This window comes from Narcine bancroftii, unplaced genomic scaffold (assembly GCF_036971445.1).
Source record: "Narcine bancroftii isolate sNarBan1 unplaced genomic scaffold, sNarBan1.hap1 Scaffold_168, whole genome shotgun sequence".
Lineage (NCBI taxonomy): Eukaryota > Metazoa > Chordata > Chondrichthyes > Torpediniformes > Narcinidae > Narcine > Narcine bancroftii.
In genome coordinates, this window is record NW_027211903.1 from 176,764 (window position 1) to 189,377 (window position 12,614).

A 12,614-nucleotide genomic window follows, 5' to 3' on the forward strand; every position below is an offset into this window, starting at 1 on the left:
CACTGTGAAACTCAGACACATAACAAGTTTACATGGTGGGAATCACTCTCAAAACAAGATCACTCTGTGTAAATTACTCACACAACAAGTTTACACTGTGGGACACACTCACATATAGTTTAGAATATGTGTTTAACTAAGGAACCAAGGTTAAATTTTGGGACTCACATAATAAGGTCACACTGCGTAAATGACGCACAAATCAAGTTTACACTGTGGAACTCACTCACCTAAAAAAGTTGCACTGATGGACTCATTAATATAACATTTTCAATATCGAATTTAGCAAAATTACAAGGTTACACTGTGAAACTCAGACAAATAACAAATTTACACGGTGGGAATCTCACACATAACAATGTCACACTGTCAAACTCACTCTATACCAATGTTACACTCTGAGGCTCACTAACTAGACAGGCTGACACTGTGGAATTCACTTCCATAACATCGTCACACTTTGAAACTCTCTCATATTACAAGGTCAAATGGAGGGACACACTCACACTGTGGAACACACTCACCTAAAAAATTTGCACTGAGGAACTCACTAACATAACTTTTATAATATCGAATTTCGCAAAATTACAAGGTTACACTGTGAAACTCAGACAAATAACAAATTTACACGGTGGGAATCTCACACATAACAATGTCACACTGTCAAATTCACTCTACACCAATGTTACACTCTGAGGCTCACTAACTAGACAGGCTGACACTGTGGAATTCACTTCCATAATATCATCACACTTTGAAACCCTCTCATATTACAAGGTCAAATGGAGGGACACACTCACACTGTGGAACACACTCACCTAAAAAATTTGCACTGAGGAACTCACTAACATAACTTTTATAATATGAAATTTAGCAAAATTACAAGGTAACACTGTGAAACTCAGACACATAACAAGTTTACATGGTGGGAATCACTCTGAAAACAAGCTCTCACTGTGTAAATTACTCAGACAACAAGTTTACACTGTGGAACACACTCACATATAGTTTAGAATATGTGTTTAACTAAGAAAACAAGGTTAAATTTTGGGACTCACATAATAAGATCACACTGCGTAAATGACGCACAAATCAAGTTTACACTGTGGAACTCACTCACCTAAAAAATTTGCACTGATGGACTCATTAATATAACATTTTCAATATCGAATTTAGCAAAATTACTATATTACGCTGTGAAACTCAGACAAATAACAAATTTACACGGTGGGAATCTCACAGATAACAATGTCACACTGTCAAACTCACTCTATACCAATGTTACACTCTAAGGCTCACTAACTAGACAGGCTGACACTGTGGAATTAACTTCCATAACATCGTCACACTTTGAAACTCTCTCATATTACAAGGTCAAATGGAGGGACACACTCACACTGTGGAACGCACTCACCTAAAAATTTGCACTGAGGAACTCACTAACATAACTTTTTCAATATCGAATTTAGCAAAATTACAAGGTTACACTGTGAAACTCAGACACATAACAAGTTTACATGGTGGGAATCACTCTCAAAACAAGGTCACTCTGTGTAAATTGCTCACACAACAAGTTTACACTGTGGGACACACTCACATATAGTTTAGAATATGTGTTTAACTAAGGAAGCTAGATTAAATTTTGGGACTCACATAATAAGGTCACACTGTGGAAATGACGCGCAAATCAAGTTTACACTGTGGAACTCACTCACCTAAAAAAGTTGCACTGAGGGACTCATTAATATAACATTTTCAATGTCGAATTTAGCAAAATTACAAGGTTACACTGTTAAACTCAGACACATAACAAGTTTACACCGTGGGAATCTCTCACACAACAAGGTTAAATATTGGGACAAACATAATAAGGTCACACTGTGGAACTCACTCACCTAAAAAGGTTACACTGAGGAACTCACTAACATCACATTTTCAATATCAAATTTAGCGAAATTAAAAGGTTACACTGTGAAACTCACTTACTACTGAACAAGTTTACACGGTGGGAATCACTCACAAAACAAGGTCACACTGTGTAAATTACTCACACAACAAGCTTACACAGTGGGACACACTAACATGAAGTTTACAATGTGGGATTCACTAAGTGAACAAAATTATACTGTGCAACTCTCTCACATGACAATGTTACAGTGTGGAACTGATTCACATAACACAGTTACAATGTGGAGCTGACTGACATAACAAGTATACACTGTGGGAAACACTCACCTAAAAAGGGTACACTGAGGAACTCCCTAACATCACATTTTCAATATCGAATTTAGGGAAATTAAAAGGTAACACTGTGAAACTCAGACACATAACAAATTTACACGGTGGGAATCTTACACATAATGTCACACTGTCAAACTCACTCTATACCAATGTTACACTCTGAGGCTCACTAACTAGACAGGTTGTCACTGTGGAATTCACTTCCATAACAATGTCAAACTTTCAAACTCACTCACACAAAAAGTTTACACTGTGGGAATCTCTCACATAATAAGGTCAATTTGTGGGACTCACATGATAAGGTCAATTTGTGGGACTCACATAATAAGGTCACACTGTGTAAATTAATCACATAACAAATTTACACTGTGGGACTCACTAACATAAAGTTTACAATATGGGATTCCTTAAGTACCCAAAATTATACTGTGGAACTCTCCAAAATAACACGGTTACACTGTGGAACACACTCACCTAAACATGTTTCATTGAGGAACTCACTAACATAACATATTCAATATCGAATTTAGCAAAATTACAAGGTTACACTGTGAAACTCTGACACATAACAACTCTACATGGAGGAAATCACTCACATAACAAGGTCACACTGTGTAAATTACTCACTCAACAAGTTTATGCTGTGGGACACACTAACATATAGTTTAGAATATGGGTTTCACTAAGGAAACAAGGTCAAATTTTGGGACTCACGTAATAAGGTGACACTGTGTAAATGACGCACAAATCAAGTTTACACTGTGGAACTCACTCACTTAAAAAAGTTGTAATGAGGAACTCACATAACTTTTTCAACATCGAATTTAGGAAAATTACAAGGTTACACTGTGAAACTCAGACACATAACAAGTTTACACGGTGGGAATCTCTCACACAACAAGGTCACACTGTGTAAATTACTCGCATAACAAATTTCCACTGTGGGACTCACTAACATAAACTTTACAATATGGGATTCCCTAAGTACCCAAAATTATACTGTGCAACTCTCTCACTTGACAAGTTTACACTGTGGAACTGACTCACATAATAAGGTCACACTGTGGGACTCACTCACCTAAAAAGATTACACTGAGGAACATCACATTTTCAATATCGAATTTAGCGAAATTAAAAGGTAACACTGTGAAACTCACTTACTACAGAACAAGTTTACACGGTGGGAATCTCACACATTACAATGTCACACAGTCAAACTCACTCTATTCCAATGTTACACTCTGAGGCTCAGTAACTAGATAGGCTGACACTGTGGAATTCACTTCCATAACATCATCACAATTTGAAACTCTCTCATATTACAAGGTCAAATCGTGGGACATACTCACACTGTGGAACACACTCACCTAAAATATTTGCACTGAGGAACACACTAACATAACTTTTATAATATCGAATTTAGCAAAATTATAAGGTTACACTGTGAAACTCAGACACATAACAAGTTTACATGGTGGGAATCACTCTCAAAACAAGGTCACACTGTGTAAATTACTCACACAACAAGTTTACTCTGTGGGACACACACACATATAGTTTAGAATATGTGTTTAACTAAGGAAGCAAGGTTAAATTTTGGGACTCACATAATAAGGTCACACTGTGTAAATGACGCACAAATCAAGTTTACACTGTGGAACTCACTCACCTAAAAAAGTTGCACTGAGGGACTCATTAATATAACATTTTCAATATCGAATTTAGCAAAATTACAAGGTTACACTGTAAAACTCAGACACATGACAAGTTTAAATGGTGGAAATCACTCACATAACAAGGTTACACTGTGTAAATTACTCACACTACAAGTTTACACTGTGGGACACACTAACATGTACTTTAGAATTTGGGTTTCACAAAGTAAACAAAATTATACTATGCAACTCTCTAACAAGACGTTTACACTATGGAACTCACTCACCTAAAAAGGTTACACTGAGGAACTCACTAACATGACATTTTCAACATCGAATATAGCAAAATTACAAGGTTACACTGTGAAACTCAGACACATAACAAATTTACATGGTGGGAATCACTCACAAAACAAGGTCACACTGTGGGACTCACTAACATGAAGTTTACAATATGGGATTCACTAAGTGAACAAAATTATACTGTGCATCTCTCTTACATGACAAGTTTACACTGTGGAATTCACTCACCTAAAAAAGTTGCACTGAAGAACTCACTAACATAACATTTTCAATATCGAATTTAGCGAAATTAAAAGGTAACACTCTGAAACTCACTTACTACATAACAAGTTGACACAGTGGGAATCTCACACATAACAATGTCACCCTGTCAAACTCACTCTATACCATTGTTACACCCTGAGGCTCACTAACTAGACGGGTTGACACTGTGAAATTCACTTACATAACAACGTCACACTTTCAAATTCTCTCATATAACAAGGTCAAATGGTGGGACTCACTCACACTGTGGATCACTCTCACCTAAAAAAGTTTCACTGAGGAACTCACTGACATAACATTTTCAATATCGAATTTAGCAAAATTACAAGGTTACACAGTGAAACTCAGACACATAACAAGTTCATATGGTGGGAATCACTGACATAACAAGGTCACACTGTGTAAATTACTCACCTAAAAAGGTTACACTTAGGAACTCACTAACATAATATTTTCAATATTGAATTTAGCGAAAATACAAGGTTACACTGTGAAACTCACCCACATAACAAGTTTACACTGTGGGAATCTCACACATAACAATGTCACACTGTCGAACACACTCCATACCAATGTTACACCCTGATACTATCTAAGTAGAAAGGTTGACACTATGGAAATCACTTCGATAACAATGTCACACTTTCAAACTCACTCACATAACAAGTTTACACGGTGGAACTCACTCACCTAAAAAAGTTCCACTGTGGAAATCACGAACAAACATTTTCAATATCGAATTTAGCAAAATTACAAGATTACACTGTGAAACTCAGACACATAACAAGTTTACATGGCGGGAACACTCACAAAACAAGGTCACACTGTGTAAATTACATAACAAGTTTACACTGTGGGACACACTAACATATAGTTTAGAATATGGGTTTCACAAAGTAAACAAATTTATACTGTGCATCTCTCTCACATGACGGTTACACTGTGGAACTCACTCACCTAAAAAATTTGCACTGAGGTACTCACGAACAAACAATATCGAATTTTGCAAAATTTCAAGGTTACACAGTGAAACTCAGACACATTACAAGTTTACATGGTGGGAATCACTCACATAATAAGGTCACACTGTCTAAATTGCTCACACAACAAGTTTACACTGTGGGACACACTAACATATAGTTTAGAATATGGGTTTCACAAAGTAAACAAAATTATACTGTGCATTTCTCTTACATGACGTTTACACTGTGGAAATGACTCACATAACACGGTTACAAAGTGGAACTCACTCACCTAAAAAGGTTACACTGAGGAACTGACTAACATAACATTTTCAATATCGAATTAAGCAAAATTACAAGGTTACACCTTTAAACTCAGACACATAACAAGTTTACATGGTGGGAATCACTCACACAACAAGGTTACACTGAGGAACTCACTAACATCACATTTTCAATATCGAATTTAGCGAAATTAAAAGGTAACACTGTGAAACTCACTTACTAAAGAAAAAGTTTACACGGTGGGAATCTCACACGTTACAATGTCACACAGTCAAACTCACTCTATACCAATGTTACACTCTGAGGCTCACTAACTAGACAGGTTGACACTGTGGAATTCACTTCCATAACAACGTCTCACTTTAAAACTCTCTCATATTACAAGGTCAAATGGTGGGACTCACACTCACTGTGGAACACACTCACCTAAAAAGGGTACACTGAGGAACTCACATAACTTTTTCAACATCGAATGGAGCAAAATTACAAGGGTACACTGTGAAACTCAGACACATAACAAGTTTACATGGTGGGAATCACTCTCAAAACAAGATCACTCTGTGTAAATTACTCACACAACAAGTTTACACTGTGGGACACACTCACATATAGTTTAGAATATGTGTTTAACTAAGGAACCAAGGTTAAATTTTGGGACTCACATAATAAGGTCACACTGCGTAAATGACGCACAAATCAAGTTTACACTGTGGAACTCACTCACCTAAAAAAGTTGCACTGATGGACTCATTAATATAACATTTTCAATATCGAATTTAGCAAAATTACAAGGTTACACTGTGAAACTCAGACAAATAACAAATTTACACGGTGGGAATCTCACACATAACAATGTCACACTGTCAAACTCACTCTATACCAATGTTACACTCTGAGGCTCACTAACTAGACAGGCTGACACTGTGGAATTCACTTCCATAACATCGTCACACTTTGAAACTCTCTCATATTACAAGGTCAAATGGAGGGACACACTCACACTGTGGAACACACTCACCTAAAAAATTTGCACTGAGGAACTCACTAACATAACTTTTATAATATCGAATTTCGCAAAATTACAAGGTTACACTGTGAAACTCAGACACATAATAGGTTTACATGGTGGGAATCACTCACAAAACAAGGTCACACTGTGTAATTTACTCACACAAAAAGTTTACACTGTGGGACACACTAACATATAGTTTAGAATATGGGTTTAACTACGTAAGCAAGGTCAAGTTTTGAGACTCACATAATAAGGTGACACTGTAAATGACACACTGAACAAGTTTACACTGTGGGACTCACTAACATGAAGTTTACAATGTGGGATTCACTAAGTGAACAAAATTATACTGTGCAAATCTCTCACATGACAATGTTACAATGTGGAACTCACTCACATAACACAGTTACACTGAGGAACTCCCTAACATCACATTTTCAATCTCGAATTTAGAAAAAGTATAAGGTTGCACTGTGAATCTCATGCATGTAACAAATTTTCACGATGGGGATCTCACACATAAGAATGTCACACTGTCGAACACACTCCATACCAATGATACACCCTGAGGCTCACTAACTAGACAGGTTGTCACTGTGGAATTCACTTCCATAACAATGTCAAACTTTCAAACTCACTCACACAAAAAGTTTACACTGTGGGAATCTCTCACATAATAAGGTCAATTTGTGGGACTCACATAATAAGGTCACACTGTGTAAATTAATCACATAACAAATTTACACTGTGGGACTCACTAACATAAAGTTTACAATATGGGATTCCTTAAGTACCCAAAATTATACTGTGGAACTCTCCAAAATAACACGGTTACACTGTGGAACACACTCACCTAAACATGTTTCATTGAGGAACTCACTAACATAACATATTCAATATCGAATTTAGCAAAATTACAAGGTTACACTGTGAAACTCTGACACATAACAACTCTACATGGAGGAAATCACTCACATAACAAGGTAACACTGTGTAAATTACTCACTCAACAAGTTTATGCTGTGGGACACACTAACATATAGTTTAGAATATGGGTTTCACTAAGGAAACAAGGTCAAATTTTGGGACTCACGTAATAAGGTCACACTGTGTAAATGACGCACAAATCAAGTTTACACTGTGGAACTCACTCACTTAAAAAAGTTGTAATGAGGAACTCACATAACTTTTTCAACATCGAATTTAGGAAAATTACAAGGTTACACTGTGAAACTCAGACACATAACAAGTTTACACGGTGGGAATCTCTCACACAACAAGGTCACACTGTGTAAATTACTCGCATAACAAATTTCCACTGTGGGACTCACTAACATAAAGTTTACAATATGGGATTCCTTAAGTACCCAAAATTATACTGTGGAACTCTCCAAAATAACACGGTTACACTGTGGAACACACTCACCTAAACATGTTTCATTGAGGAACTCACTAACATAACATATTCAATATCGAATTTAGCAAAATTACAAGGTTACACTGTGAAACTCTGACACATAACAACTCTACATGGAGGAAATCACTCACATAACAAGGTAACACTGTGTAAATTACTCACTCAACAAGTTTATGCTGTGGGACACACTAACATATAGTTTAGAATATGGGTTTCACTAAGGAAACAAGGTCAAATTTTGGGACTCACGTAATAAGGTCACACTGTGTAAATGACGCACAAATCAAGTTTACACTGTGGAACTCACTCACTTAAAAAAGTTGTAATGAGGAACTCACATAACTTTTTCAACATCGAATTTAGGAAAATTACAAGGTTACACTGTGAAACTCAGACACATAACAAGTTTACACGGTGGGAATCTCTCACACAACAAGGTCACACTGTGTAAATTACTCGCATAACAAATTTCCACTGTGGGACTCACTAACATAAACTTTACAATATGGGATTCCCTAAGTACCCAAAATTATACTGTGCAACTCTCTCACTTGACAAGTTTACACTGTGGAACTGACTCACATAATAAGGTCACACTGTGGGACTCACTCACCTAAAAAGATTACACTGAGGAACATCACATTTTCAATATCGAATTTAGCGAAATTAAAAGGTAACACTGTGAAACTCACTTACTACAGAACAAGTTTACACGGTGGGAATCTCACACATTACAATGTCACACAGTCAAACTCACTCTATTCCAATGTTACACTCTGAGGCTCAGTAACTAGATAGGCTGACACTGTGGAATTCACTTCCATAACATCATCACAATTTGAAACTCTCTCATATTACAAGGTCAAATCGTGGGACATACTCACACTGTGGAACACACTCACCTAAAATATTTGCACTGAGGAACACACTAACATAACTTTTATAATATCGAATTTAGCAAAATTATAAGGTTACACTGTGAAACTCAGACACATAACAAGTTTACATGGTGGGAATCACTCTCAAAACAAGGTCACACTGTGTAAATTACTCACACAACAAGTTTACTCTGTGGGACACACACACATATAGTTTAGAATATGTGTTTAACTAAGGAAGCAAGGTTAAATTTTGGGACTCACATAATAAGGTCACACTGTGTAAATGACGCACAAATCAAGTTTACACTGTGGAACTCACTCACCTAAAAAAGTTGCACTGAGGGACTCATTAATATAACATTTTCAATATCGAATTTAGCAAAATTACAAGGTTACACTGTAAAACTCAGACACATGACAAGTTTAAATGGTGGAAATCACTCACATAACAAGGTTACACTGTGTAAATTACTCACACTACAAGTTTACACTGTGGGACACACTAACATGTACTTTAGAATTTGGGTTTCACAAAGTAAACAAAATTATACTATGCAACTCTCTAACAAGACGTTTACACTATGGAACTCACTCACCTAAAAAGGTTACACTGAGGAACTCACTAACATGACATTTTCAACATCGAATATAGCAAAATTACAAGGTTACACTGTGAAACTCAGACACATAACAAATTTACATGGTGGGAATCACTCACAAAACAAGGTCACACTGTGGGACTCACTAACATGAAGTTTACAATATGGGATTCACTAAGTGAACAAAATTATACTGTGCATCTCTCTTACATGACAAGTTTACACTGTGGAATTCACTCACCTAAAAAAGTTGCACTGAGGAACTCACTAACATAACATTTTCAATATCGAATTTAGCGAAATTAAAAGGTAACACTCTGAAACTCACTTACTACATAACAAGTTGACACAGTGGGAATCTCACACATAACAATGTCACCCTGTCAAACTCACTCTATACCATTGTTACACCCTGAGGCTCACTAACTAGACGGGTTGACACTGTGAAATTCACTTACATAACAACGTCACACTTTCAAATTCTCTCATATAACAAGGTCAAATGGTGGGACTCACTCACACTGTGGATCACTCTCACCTAAAAAAGTTTCACTGAGGAACTCACTGACATAACATTTTCAATATCGAATTTAGCAAAATTACAAGGTTACACAGTGAAACTCAGACACATAACAAGTTCATATGGTGGGAATCACTGACATAACAAGGTCACACTGTGTAAATTACTCACCTAAAAAGGTTACACTTAGGAACTCACTAACATAATATTTTCAATATTGAATTTAGCGAAAATACAAGGTTACACTGTGAAACTCACCCACATAACAAGTTTACACTGTGGGAATCTCACACATAACAATGTCACACTGTCGAACACACTCCATACCAATGTTACACCCTGATACTATCTAAGTAGAAAGGTTGACACTATGGAAATCACTTCGATAACAATGTCACACTTTCAAACTCACTCACATAACAAGTTTACACGGTGGAACTCACTCACCTAAAAAAGTTCCACTGTGGAAATCACGAACAAACATTTTCAATATCGAATTTAGCAAAATTACAAGATTACACTGTGAAACTCAGACACATAACAAGTTTACATGGCGGGAACACTCACAAAACAAGGTCACACTGTGTAAATTACATAACAAGTTTACACTGTGGGACACACTAACATATAGTTTAGAATATGGGTTTCACAAAGTAAACAAATTTATACTGTGCATCTCTCTCACATGACGGTTACACTGTGGAACTCACTCACCTAAAAAATTTGCACTGAGGTACTCACGAACAAACAATATCGAATTTTGCAAAATTTCAAGGTTACACAGTGAAACTCAGACACATTACAAGTTTACATGGTGGGAATCACTCACATAATAAGGTCACACTGTCTAAATTGCTCACACAACAAGTTTACACTGTGGGACACACTAACATATAGTTTAGAATATGGGTTTCACAAAGTAAACAAAATTATACTGTGCATTTCTCTTACATGACGTTTACACTGTGGAAATGACTCACATAACACGGTTACAAAGTGGAACTCACTCACCTAAAAAGGTTACACTGAGGAACTGACTAACATAACATTTTCAATATCGAATTAAGCAAAATTACAAGGTTACACCTTTAAACTCAGACACATAACAAGTTTACATGGTGGGAATCACTCACACAACAAGGTTACACTGAGGAACTCACTAACATCACATTTTCAATATCGAATTTAGCGAAATTAAAAGGTAACACTGTGAAACTCACTTACTAAAGAAAAAGTTTACACGGTGGGAATCTCACACGTTACAATGTCACACAGTCAAACTCACTCTATACCAATGTTACACTCTGAGGCTCACTAACTAGACAGGTTGACACTGTGGAATTCACTTCCATAACAACGTCTCACTTTAAAACTCTCTCATATTACAAGGTCAAATGGTGGGACTCACACTCACTGTGGAACACACTCACCTAAAAAGGGTACACTGAGGAACTCACATAACTTTTTCAACATCGAATGGAGCAAAATTACAAGGGTACACTGTGAAACTCAGACACATAACAAGTTTACATGGTGGGAATCACTCTCAAAACAAGATCACTCTGTGTAAATTACTCACACAACAAGTTTACACTGTGGGACACACTCACATATAGTTTAGAATATGTGTTTAACTAAGGAACCAAGGTTAAATTTTGGGACTCACATAATAAGGTCACACTGCGTAAATGACGCACAAATCAAGTTTACACTGTGGAACTCACTCACCTAAAAAAGTTGCACTGATGGACTCATTAATATAACATTTTCAATATCGAATTTAGCAAAATTACAAGGTTACACTGTGAAACTCAGACAAATAACAAATTTACACGGTGGGAATCTCACACATAACAATGTCACACTGTCAAACTCACTCTATACCAATGTTACACTCTGAGGCTCACTAACTAGACAGGCTGACACTGTGGAATTCACTTCCATAACATCGTCACACTTTGAAACTCTCTCATATTACAAGGTCAAATGGAGGGACACACTCACACTGTGGAACACACTCACCTAAAAAATTTGCACTGAGGAACTCACTAACATAACTTTTATAATATCGAATTTCGCAAAATTACAAGGTTACACTGTGAAACTCAGACAAATAACAAATTTACACGGTGGGAATCTCACACATAACAATGTCACACTGTCAAACTCACTCTATACCAATGTTACACTCTGAGGCTCACTAACTAGACAGGCTGACACTGTGGAATTCACTTCCATAACATCGTCACACTTTGAAACTCTCTCATATTACAAGGTCAAATGGAGGGACACACTCACACTGTGGAACACACTCACCTAAAAAATTTGCACTGAGGAACTCACTAACATAACTTTTATAATATCGAATTTCGCAAAATTACAAGGTTACACTGTGAAACTCAGACACATAACAAGTTTACATGGTGGGAATCACTCTCAAAACAAGATCACACTGTGTAAATTAATCACACAACA

At 36.6% G+C, this 12,614-nt stretch overlaps 1 long non-coding RNA gene across 1 annotated transcript in view; it reads left to right on the forward strand.

Annotated features, from left to right (window-relative positions):
- Window positions 1-12,614, forward strand: part of LOC138750574 (uncharacterized) — a 217,361-nt gene that overhangs the window by 172,909 nt on the left and 31,838 nt on the right. The window lies entirely within an intron of this gene.